Source organism: Pan paniscus, chromosome 9 (genome assembly GCF_029289425.2).
Source record: "Pan paniscus chromosome 9, NHGRI_mPanPan1-v2.0_pri, whole genome shotgun sequence".
NCBI lineage: Eukaryota > Metazoa > Chordata > Mammalia > Primates > Hominidae > Pan > Pan paniscus.
Genome location: NC_073258.2, coordinates 33,462,174 through 33,475,043, shown reverse-complemented (window position 1 = coordinate 33,475,043; position 12,870 = coordinate 33,462,174). Strand labels below are relative to the sequence as shown.

The following is a 12,870-nucleotide window of genomic DNA, read 5'->3' as shown; positions in this document are numbered from 1 at the left end:
CAGGTGCAGGCCACTGTGCCTACTTTTTAAAATAGTTTTGTAGAGATGGAGTCTCTCTCTGTTGGTTGCTCAGGCTGGTCTTGAACTTCTGTGTTCAAGCAATCCTCCTACCTTGGCCTCCCAAAGTGCTGGTATTACAGGCATGATCCACCAGCCTGGCTTTTTTTTTTCTCCAGTAATGAGAGAGTTTAATTTATGTGAGGCCACATGGAAGAAGTCATTACTGAATTCAACCTCTACCACAGAAGATTTTAATAAAGACATTTTTATTGTTACGTATGAAAAAGTTATTTTGTTATGGTTCTTGTGTAGATCTATCCTTTCTACAGTAGAAAGGAGTACACCTACTCACCTACTGTGTACAGATGCCATATTCCTACAGATGGTCAACATGCTGTTACATATACAGTTATTCCTTGATATCCGTGGGGGATTGGTTACTGGAGGCCTCCCCCATACTAACATCCACAGTTGCTCAGGTCCCTTATATAAAATGGTGTAGTATTTGCATATAGCCTATGCACATCATCCTGTTTACTTTAATCTCTAGCTTACCTATAATACCTAATACTGTGTAAATGTTATATAAATAGTTGTTACACTGTATTGTTTTTAAACTTGTATTATTTTTATTTCTGTATTGTTATTATTATTTTAAAAATGTTTTTCATTCATACTTGGTTGAGTCCAGGGATGTGGAACCCAATAAGATGGAAGGCCGATTATGTATATATGCATAAACAATACCTTCTGCAAAATCATACCCACCAAAATAACAGGGATATGGGGAAACTAGGGTTTGGGAAAACCATTCAAAAATCTATTAACCTTTAAAACCACAATACTACCTAAAACAATAATGATTAACTTAGGAGATAATGTAAACAGCCTGGGTAGGCATCTCAGAGTGCTGCTTTAGAAGATATTAAAGCTGCACAAAAACAATAGAGTGTGAGACAATGCAGATGGAAGCGAAGTGGAGATTTGGGCCAGTGGGGCTTCCTTTAAGGAATGGGCAAGAGCTAACATTCAAATTCATCTCTATGTTATTGTAATTTTATGATGAAATATATTAATCCTGTACTTAATCTAATTTCAGAATCTCCAAAAAATTTATCAGAGAATATACAACTATTTTGGAATAGAATTCTACCCCTACCCTTTTGGCTTCCTTTGTTTAGGACAAAGCATATATTTATTAACCAAACTTCTGTGTCACTTTGACATCATTCCTCTATTTACTAATTATATATCAGCTATTTGCTGTTATACAAGCATTTCAGATGGAAGACAGATGTAGACAGTGTCTGATTTTGAGGGAGGTTTTAAATAACACACTCATTCCTCCTAACATTTCCAAACTTTTTGATCTCTTAACTTCTTTGGCTTAATTATTACATGATGGTGAACCAGAGGAGTCACTCTCCCTCTCAAGGGAGGAGATCCTTAGTCTGTTAGGACCTCTGTGAAGGATCCATTCCAATAATCATACCCTCGTTCTTTGTGGACCCTTCTAGATCATAATGAGTACTGTTAAATTTACCCTAGTGGTTCTGAAATGAGTTAGAATACTACATTAATTAAATTGACTCCAAGGTCATTCTGGACATACTGAATGTTCACTTCCTATTTCATTTCCCACCCCAAATTATGCCCAGCAATACTGTCCAAAATAGTTGTATATTCTCTGATAAATTTCTTGGAGATTCTGAAATTAAATTAAGTACAGGATATTTCATCATAAAATTCCAATAACATAGAGATGAATTTGAATGTTAGCTCTTGCCCATTATCAACTTTAGTGGAGACATTAAAATTAAAAGAATAAAATTTCAAATAAAATCCAAAATTTTAAAGTCCACACAGAAGAAAATTTCAAGATCAAATTATCGTACCTTTTTGAGTTAAAAACCAATAAAGTTTCAAACTCTTCAAGTTAAAGTGCAAAGAAATCAAAGTCCTAATTTTTATTCTTCCCAGTATCAGCCAGATGGCTTCTGGATGCCTGATTGGAGCTGGAATGTCTCCAGCAGCTACCGTCTGGGCTCCTGGTGTGGGTGTCATCCCTTAGGACCTCAGAAGTTGAATTAGGTCTACACCAACATTTTCATATGCCTTGTTTCCAAGCAAACAAAATGATTATCACAACATCAACAACATATCCAGCACATTCACAACAGTAGCCACTCCCAGCAAATGTGGCCACTGCATGCAAAATGATGTTTCCAGGACCCTATGTTTGGCGTAATTCAGACCCACATGACTGCTGCCAAAGACCATAACAGAGACTAAGTGAGGGAAGGTAGAGAAGAGAAAATATTATCATCAGTCTTTCCAAGATGCCAGACAGCCCAAGCTGTTGACCAGGCTCTATGACCTGTGACCTAACTTCTTGGGAAGCAATCTCCCATTAAGGCATTAGTTACAGCATAAGGTTACAGTATCTTGAGGGAAAAATTGACCAATGCACACTGTCTTCTGTCTCAAAGAGGCTGCACAAAGTGTTGGTTAAGTTCTCTGATTTTAGAGCCAGAATTCAAATTCCAGTTATGCCACTTACTATGTGACCTTGGACAGATTACTTAGCTTCTCTGAGAGTCAGTTTCCTTATCTATAAGATAGGAATTATAGTATTTACCTTAACAACATTGCAAAGATTAAGTGAAATATATGTAAAGTCCTTAGAACAAGTGCCTGACACTTGGTAAACATTATAAGGTATAATGTTTCAATAGTATAAAATTAGCTTTCATCATTATTGGTGTTATTATTATTTTTCTTTTTTGAGGTGGAGTCTTGCTCTTGTTGCCCAGGGTGGAGTGCAGTGGTGTGATCTTGGCTCACTGCAACCTCCGCCTCCTGGGTTCAGGTGATTCTCCTGCCTCAGCCTCCCGAGTAGCGTGGATTACAGGCACCTGACACCATGCACGGCTAATTTTTTTGTATTTTTAGTAGAGACGGGGTTTCACCATGTTGTCCAGGTTGGTCTTGAACACCTGACCTCAGGTGATCTGCCTGCCTTGGCCTCCCAAAGTGCTGGGATTTCAGACGTGAGCCACCGCGCTCTTAGGGAACTGAGAGTGAGAGTGTTTCATTCTTGCAACGTCTGGCAGTTTGCGTTGGCAGTAGCACCAGTCATAAAGACTTATTTGAGGTATCATTTTTCCCTTTTAAAGAATTCCAAACATCTTAATGTTCTTTCCTTTTCTTTTTCTGAGTCAGTGCTTTTAAACCCCATGCTCAACTGAGGGTGATCAATGTCTGGTGGCATAGCATCCATCTTGTCTTAGGAGTGGCATCTTCAATCACAGTGGTTGCTGTAACAGCATCTGTCTATGGAATTATTTAAGCCTAAGAAACTTACTTCATGGGCACAGTTTCCCCCTCATCTCCACATCAGTTCAAATTGTAGAATAACTTTTGGCGGGTTTCCAAATTGAAGCAGCTATTTGTGTTTCTGAGGCTTATGTGCTAAGGGTCCCAGTGAGGACGAACACTGCTGCCGTTTCCTCCTAAGGACATGGTCTTTCCTCAGTTTTTTAATGCTCCTGCTCTTCAGTTAACGTTTCTGTCAGGCAGTTCTTTTTCTGCAATGTTTAAGATTTGCTTCTACTATATACTTCTTCCTTTCAGAGAGTTCCCTTTTCTGACAGGCTTGGGGTTAGCATTGTTTGCCACAGTTGAGTCTCTTCTTTTCTTTTATTAATACTTTCCTTTTGCTTTCTGGTCCATACTCATATTTTTCTAACATATGCCTCTAGATATTTTTCTTGCAGAGTCTCTCATAGTGAGAGAGATGAAGTCAATCAGTTCTAAGTTTGTCAATAGCATCCTTTGTTCAAACCAGTCTTACCTATTTTCACTTCCGTTAATTAAATAATCCTACCCAGGATGTATTTCTCCCACAGTCTAACATCTAACTTGGATCTGGAGTCTTTGATCAATTATTGTTCTGCCTGGATTTGCTGTAATGTAATTAATCTTGTCTTTGTCTTTCCTTAATCTCAGGCTCATCTATTTTTAGAGTTCACCCAGCACTTTTTTGTAATATTTTATACCAATCTTTCTCTCCAATTTGTCCAGATTTTATGTGCACTCTTTGTATAATTGTCCTATCCTCAAAAGTGATTCCCCAGTTGCTCTTACTATAAATTTATCTGTAATGTAAATACCAACTCTTCTAAGCATTGGAGATCCTGTCTCCTCTAGGGGATTGTTCTCAGTCTGCTCTCCAAGATCTTATCTTTATTCTTCTAATAGGTTTCACTGGGTCCCAGTTACTGTTTCTGATTTTGTAACAAATGAAATATTTTATCCTTTTATAAGAACTTCTTTAAGAGAAATTAGACTTGAATGGATCTCCTTCACCTGGCATTTAGGATCTCAGGTTTTAGCATGTGTGTATGTGTGTGTGTGTGTGTGTGTGTGTGTGTGTGTGTGTGTGTGTGTGTTTTCCTATCTGTCAAATATGTGTGCTTGGGTCAGATGTGTACCATTTTTCTAGGGAAATTTCTGATCTCCTCCAGCTAAATCAGTTTGTCTTATTTTATTTTCATGCATACACTATTCTATTCTGATCATAATAATTAAGCATATTTTCAAGCCACTTTACTTTCTCCTTGATTCCTTCAGGAATCCGATTCCTCGATTTGTAATACTTTCTTTGAATAGTTTCTGTATCTTAACTGAAGAAGATAGAGTGTTCCTTTTATTAAAAAAATCTATCACCTTTCTGTAGGTGAAGCCACAGTTTGGGTTTATGAGATTTAGAACCATGGTTAAAATTTATACGATAAAATGTAGAGCCTACTTTGATTGATAGAGGTTACTTTAAAAGTTTATCATCAAGCCATATGAATCTAATGTTAGCTCATCCACATTTCTTTTTCGGCCCAGAATGCAGTTTAATATAACATAATGAAGAGTAGAATTGAAGGCAGCAGATGTAATGCTTCCTATCTAGGCCCAGTATTAACAATTTAAAGACAGAACCTCACCATCATGCATGTAGAACTCAGTTGCCATTATCCTTGAAAGCGCTGGCCTACAGATTTACCTTCAAGATACAGAAAAGCAGCAAATATTGTTCCACCTTGCAACACCTAAAATAATGTAATCCCAATCTCACACTTGCCTGAAGTTTCAGGTGAAGTTCACAGCTTGGTTAAGTAAGCAGTAGCAGCCTGCACAGTAAGGAAGGCATGATCAGCTAGTAGAGCTAAGCCCTCCACAGCCCACCTCAATATACTAATGCCATATGCAATCCCAGCATTTTCTGAACATCAAGACTATTGGAAGATAATCCCAGCTGCATTTAGTAGCTTTGCCCCATCAAGCTCAAATTCTGTGTAGTCTTTGCTTATTATAAAATTTAAGGTCAATTTCCCTATTCTCTATATACAGGCCCATTAGTAAAAATACAACTACAAAACTGTATATTCAACTACATGACCCAATATAGGCAGCTAGACACCGCTGAAGTTAAAGGCAAACAAACAAATCTTAAAGCCCTACATAGCCCTTGCATATAAAAGCACCATCAAAACATGACGCCACTCAGTGAAAGCCGCTTCATAAGTCTCAGACTTTTTGTTATTTGCTCTCCAACAGCACTTCTGTATTTCTCAAGGTATCAGACCAATTTGACCCCATAAGTATAGCACTTTCCTGAGTTTTGTGAGACATCTAGAAATTATTTAACCTGAAGGAGTAGTATAAATCCCAGAATTTGTAGCCAGCTGGTCAGAAGTAAGAGTGGCATGGGGACCCGCCAAACATGTGGCTGTTGTCTTAAGTAAAGACAGTCTTGTGGAGGATTGGACTGTACTCTTAACCTTGCAAACTACTTCCAGTGAACTCACACTTCCCAATTTCAAAACTTACTACAAGTAAAACTACAGTAATTCAAAGAGTGTGGTACTGGCATAAGGATAGGCATATAGACCAATGGAATAGAATTCAGAGTCCAGAAATAAACCAATACATCTGTGGCCAATTGACTTTTGACAAAGGTGTCAAGACCATTCACTGGGAAAAGAATAGCGTCTTCAATCAATGGTGCTGGTAGAACTGGATATCCACATGCAAAAGACTGAAGTTGGACCCATACTTCACATCATAAACATGAATTAACTCAAAATGGATCAGCAATCTAAATAAAAGGGCAAAAACCATAAAACTCAGAAATAAACATAGGTTCACATTTTCACGACTGTGGATCTGGCAATCAGTTTTTAGACATGATATCAAAAGTATGAGCAAAGAAAAGAAAAAAATAGCTAAATTGGACTTCATTAAATTTGGAATTTTTGTGCACCAAAGGACATTATCAAGAAAGTGAAAAGACAAACCATAGAATGGAAAAAATATTTGCAAATTATCTATCTGAAACGGGTTTAAAACCTGGAATATATAAGGAACTCATGCTCAACAACAAAAAACAAACAATTCAATTAAAAAATGGGCAAAGGACTTGAATCAACCTTTTCCCAAAGAAGTTATACAAATGGCAACAAGCACATGAAAGACACTCAACATCCTTAATCATTAGGGAAATGCAAGTCAAAAATTACAATGAAGTACTACTTCACACATACTGGGATGGCTATAATAAAACTCACACACACATACTCACACACACACACAAAGATAATAACAAGTGTTGTTGAGGATGTAAAGAAAGTGGAAGGAACCCTCACACATTGCTTGTGGAAATGGATAATGGTGCAGCCACTTTGGAAAACAATTTGATGAGTCTTCCAAGAGAAAAACACAGAATTACCACATGGCCCTGCAATTCCACTCCTAGATATTTAGGCAAAAAAAATTAAAAACAGGTACTCAAACAAGTATATGTACATGCATGTTTATAGCAACACTATACGTAATAGCCAAAAGCCAAATGTTCATGAATGTTCATGAAGCCAAATGTCCTGCAACTGTAGGAACAAATGGTAGTATATACATACAATGGAATGTTATTCAGCTATGAAAAGGAATGAAATGCTGATAATGCTACAGTATGGGTGAATCTTGAACACATTATGCTCAGTGAAAGAAGCCAGACATAAAAGGTAACATATTATATGATTCCATTTATTTGAAACATCCAGAGCGAATAAATCCACAGAGACAGAATGCAGATTGGTGTTTGTCATGGCCTGAGGGAAAAGGAGACTCTGCTTAATGTATGTATAAGTGGTTTTACTTTGGAATGATGGAAATATTTTGGAACTATATAGAGGTGGTGGTTGCACATTTTGAATCTACTAAATGCCACTGAGCTCTTCACTTTAAAATGGTTGATTTTATGTTATGTGAATTTCACCTCCATAAATTATTTAAAAAAAAGACAAATGGAGCAGAACCAATTTGCCCCAGTTGTTCCAGCCAAGGTCACCCTAGCTCAGCTGACAGCCAGCTGATTCCAAGACATGTGAGCAAGCCCAGGCAAGACCAGCAGAACCACCCTGTTAACTTGCAGACTCATGAGCTTAGTGAATGCTTATTGTTTTATGCCACTGAGTTTTGTGGTGGTTTGTTGTGCAATATTACTGTGGCAATACGTACCACATATAGTAAGCTATTTGTACTTCTTAAATGTTATCACATAATTGTTATTCACTATTTAGACAGCTAAATTCTATTCCTAAATCTTAATCCTTTGCATTGTCAGAATAATCTCCCTAAATATCCCTCAATTTTTTTGTTGTTCAAAATGTTACATTTCATGACAATCTGCACATTCTCGATTTTCACATTCAAGAAACTTCACTATGTGATCTTGCTCAGTCATCCGACTTAATCAACCACAACTCACAAGTACCCAACATGGACCTTTAGTTGTAGCTAGATCAGTCTCTTTAATGTTCCAGAGCATTCGGTGACACATGGGATGCCCAGCTTCCTTACCCTTCTTTATGCTATTTTCTGCTCACTTGGAATAATCTTCCAATTCTCCATCTATTCAAAGTTCAGTGAGTTGTGTCAGTTAGGATATATTATTTTATGGTAACAAATGACTCCACAACTTTCAGTGTATTATTTTGCCCTATAACTTTCAGTGGCTTATAGAAATGTATTATTTTTCACTCATGCTACATGTTGGTGTGGGTTGACTGCAGCTACACTTGCATATGTCAAAGCAAGTCACATGCCATCTTCTTAATTCAACAGTGTGAGGATGTCTGGCTCTTCCACGGGGAAGAGCATTGCAAGTGACACAGCTAAACCTGACATGAATAAGGTGGGAAGTGTACTTTTCCTTCAGGAAGGGACAACAAATACTTTGAATAATAATGGAATACACTGTATTATCTCTTTTCTAAAATTGGTATTAGTTATATGTTGCTGCCTGACAAATTATCCCAAAATTTAGCAGCTTAAAGAAAAAAACACATACTATTTCTCAATTTTTGTGGGTCAGGAATTCAGGCATGGCTTAGGTGGGCTCTCTGAGTCTTTTACAAGGCAGGTCAGCCTGCAAAGTTTTAAAATATTATTTAAATCCTACTTTATCTATTTGGTTTACTAATACCTTCTTTTCATAACCTCTTTTGATTTTTTTCTGTATCATAAACCATAAAATTGTTTATATAGTATTTCTGTTTTGTGTATCATTCTTATTTCTTTAACTAAAGATAACTTTTTGTCTTTTACTTTTAAAAAAATCTCCAAGGCAGGGCTTGCAGTGAGCCGAGATCGTGCCACTGCACTCCAGCCTGGGTGACAGAGCAAGACTCCATCTCAAAAAAAAAAAAAAAAAAAAATCTCCAAAACTCTCCTAATATCTACGATGGAACTGGGCATATCATAGGTCCTCAAAAATATTAATATTCAAATAAATAATTAGTAAGCATAGTCTATGTTATAGTGCCTAAAACATAGTAAGAGATGAAAATACTTTTAAGTGAATGAATTAATTAGAATTCCAAAAATTTCTTTGTCGAATTACATTTGCAATGAATTACTCACTATTAACTGCTTTTTCTTGGTAGTTCTCATGCTTAATGATTCACTGCCACTCTGAGTAGTGTTTTGCTACATTCTATAGAACTTTAAAAGCTAGAAGATTCTCACTTTTGATACTCAATGTAGTATAAGACAAATGATAATGACTATTTTTTTCAGTATCTGCTTCAGGACAGTGTTGTTGATTGATTTACTTTTGATCTCAGCATCAGAAGGGCCTTTGGTGATCACCAAAATCTCACTTTGTTCATGAATCTCCTCTAAATTGTCTGCAACAAGTGTCCATCCCGTCACTGCTTGTTCCATTTCTGACAGCTATACTTTCTCTAAAAAATCTGTTTTATATCTAACAGAAATCTATTCTTTTAAATATTTATCATTGGTCCTGAAATTAATTCCTAGTCTGTGATTGCCTTTCATATATTTGAATATGTATCATTTAAGTGTTTCAAGGTTAAATATCCCTAGGCTCTTCAACTATTTATCTGGCTTCTCATCATCCTGCTCACTCTTCTCTGTTCTGTCTAGTTATTTCAGTATTCCTCTTTGTGGGGCCCTAAATTGTACACAATTTTCCAGGTCAATCAATGATGAGTAAAACAGCCCTACCCTCTCTTTTTTTCCAGGTCAGTATGTTACCTAAAATTGCATTATTATTCCTATTAGACACATCATATAATTAATCTATATTGAACTTGCAGCCATTGAAAGCCCCCAAATTTATTTTCACAATTTGCTTTTAAGCTACTTCTTTCTTATCTTGTATTTGTAGTGCTAGTTATTTAGATGTGAGAACAGATCTTTACATATGAATTCCTACTAAACTTCTACCTCTAAGGTTTTTATTTAATAGTTTAGCCTGTCCAGATCTTTCAGATATTTAATCTGTCACCCAGGAATTTAAATTTAGTAAGCATACCAACTTTACCTTGTCCAAGTTATTATAAAAATGTTGACTAGGCTGTGATTAGGGCAGAGATTTACAGTATGCTAATAGTCCTGCTTTAGATTATATTAATCCTCCAAGAATATGGTTGTTTATTTAGTGGCATCTGCAAGCTCACTTATCTCTAACTTAGACACAAGTCTTTTAATTTTATCATTCTATTAACACTATTTTAAAAACGATTTTATTCTTTCATAGCTTGCATACTGAACCAATACTTTAATTTTATCATGGCCTGAATGGCCTTCATGATTTGGTTTCTTCATTCCCAACTTCTCTATCTTTACTTAGTATTACTGGCTCCTTCCACTCTGCACTCAAATCACTTTGTTTCTGTTTCTCAAACACTCTCCTTCATGCCCCAGTACCTTATCACATGTTTCCTTAGCTTGGATTCTCTCTCACCCTATCCTCTTGGCAGGCTATTGCCTACTTATGTTAAGGTCTTTATTTAAATATTACTTCTGAGAAACTTTCCTGACTCTCTCTTGCTCCTATTCCCCTTCCCTATCTCGTCTAGGGTGGTGTATTTCTTAGGGTTATCCATAGAAACAGAATCTATTTATAGTGTCTCTCTCTCTCTCTCTCTGTTTCTCTGTCTCTCTCTTAATTTGTTTTAAGGAATTGGTTCATGTGATTATGGAAGCTGAGAAGACTCAAGCTCTATAGTTGGCAAGCTGGAGATCCAATAGAATCTATGCATAGTTAGTTACAGTCCAAGTTACTCAACCTTTTTGTTCTATTCAGGCCCTCATTTGATGGAATGAGGCCCGCCAACATTAGAGAGGCCAATCTGCTTTACTTAGTCTACTGATTCAAATATTTATCCTATCCAAATGCTTAAACATCCTCACAGACACACTCAGAATAATGTTCAGCCAAATGTCTGGATACCCTGTGATCCCATCAAGTTGGCACATAAAAGTAGGCATTATAGATGGGTATCCCTGTTACATTCATAGCACCCTGTGTATAGTAATTATCACAACTGCAATTAATAAAACTACTTGGCAGTTATTTGTTTAATGTCTGTCTTTCATCTAGAGTGTAAACTACATGAAGGTGAAGATTTTGTAAACTCTGTATTCCCATGTTCAGCATAGGGCTAAATAACACAGTAGATATTGTAAAATAGTATAAAAATTAGGGGGCTGGGCATGGTGGCTCACACCTATAATCCCAGCACTTTGGGAGGCTGAGGTGGATGGATCACAAGGTCAAGAGATTGAGACCATCCTGGCCAACATGGTGAAACCCCATGTCTACTAAAAATACAAAAATTAGCAGGGCATGGTGACACGCACCTGTAATCCCAGCTACTTGGGAGGCTGAGGCAGGAGAATCACTTGAACCCAGGAGGTGGAGGTTGCAGTGAACCGAGATCACACCACTGCACTCCAGCCTGGCAACAGAGCGAGACTCCGTCTCAAAAAAAAAAATATTAGGGATGCTGCCTAACATAAGTGGAAAATTCAGGCAATGAGAGAGGGTCTAGGTCTAGTCAAAATGCTTCCTCCTTCTTGGGTGCTCTAAAAATGCCTAGTACTATCCTTGTACATCTAGCACTGCTCCTGTTCTGCCAAATGTGGAATTCTGCAATAGTTCAGACTTTCTAGGCTCCAGGAACGGCATTGCTAATGGAAAATTATATCTAACGGAAATCTATTCTTTAAGGGGCTTAGGGGGTTTTAGGGGGGTTGGGGCTGACTCAAAATGATATAAACTGTAGCCTAAAGTCAAGCCCCAGGCAGGGATATATATATATATGTATATGTGTGTGTGTATGTGTGTGTGTGTGTGTGTGTGTGTGTGTGTGTGTATTCATTCACTCTGATTCCTTTTATAACTTTCTTCAGGAAAGAAATTGTGAGCCAAGGCAGCATCCACTCATAATTTTTTTTTGCCTTGTTTTGGATACTAAGTAATATAATTCTCTTTGACTTTTAAATAGAATCATTTAAAAGCAAGCAATCATGAATTCTAAATAGAGGACTTAAATAGGAGGTTTGTAAACATTACATGTTCTCCTACTTTGTCTCCTACAGATACACCCATTTATCTGGGAAGGGGCATACAGATTTGGCAGTACCTTTCTTAAAGACAATAGATGGTAGCCACAGTGTATTGTGACCTAGTTCCCACTGGAAGAAATATTGTTTATATGTTGGTGTAGGAAATCTCAAGCTCCATGTAGGGAGCTTGAATCTCTCTCCATGCAAGAATCTCTCTCTCTGTTCATTAAATATTTGTTTAGTAGTCAGTGATCCCATGTTGGGTCCTAATGATTACTGTATGTTTTCCTGAGGGTTCACAAACCATTTTATAATCTGTTCTACAACTTTTTAGGGAATTAAGATTAGGCTTATGGATAAAGTTTCTTCTTTAAATTTAAGTGTATTTGCCTCTCTTCAATCATTGAGTTCCTTAGCATTTACCTTTACTTTTCAAATGTTATGAAATGTAAAAATTTAGGTCTCTTGCTGAAGAAGGGTGCTAAGTGCTGGCAATAATTAATCAGTCCTTAAATCTCTCTAGGGCAAGACTTGGTATACACAAAGGCAGCCAGTTAAGAGCCTGTTGTGTCGGAAAGATGCTGCTCAGGAAGTCTTCATTCCTTGGAATTGCAGTCTCTTTGACTTTTCCTTGGTTCCAGGGTTTCTTAGACATGGTCCTCAGGGTCTTCTAGTGACTTCCCGGCGTAGGACTTCATCTACCCTTGTTGCTTATGTCAAAAACAGAATGTGGTTAAGTAACCACTGATTTATATTTTTACTATTGATCTACGGAGGTTATCAAGAATTTTGCTAAGGCTTGAGTTTTAAAAGTGTTTTAGTGGCAGTTGGAGATCTCCCATTATATAATTGGATCACTGTCATCTTTTATTAAATATGTGAAGGCAGAACTGTGCAATATGAACATTCACAAAGTAGTCTAATCTATTTGTAGACTCTTTA

At 37.0% G+C, this 12,870-nt stretch overlaps 1 protein-coding gene across 2 annotated transcripts in view; it reads left to right on the top strand.

Annotated features, from left to right (window-relative positions):
* The window catches only part of DCDC1 (doublecortin domain containing 1), a 497,588-nt gene that overhangs the window by 105,068 nt on the left and 379,650 nt on the right, over positions 1-12,870 (top strand). The gene's annotated exons all lie outside the window — the stretch shown is intronic.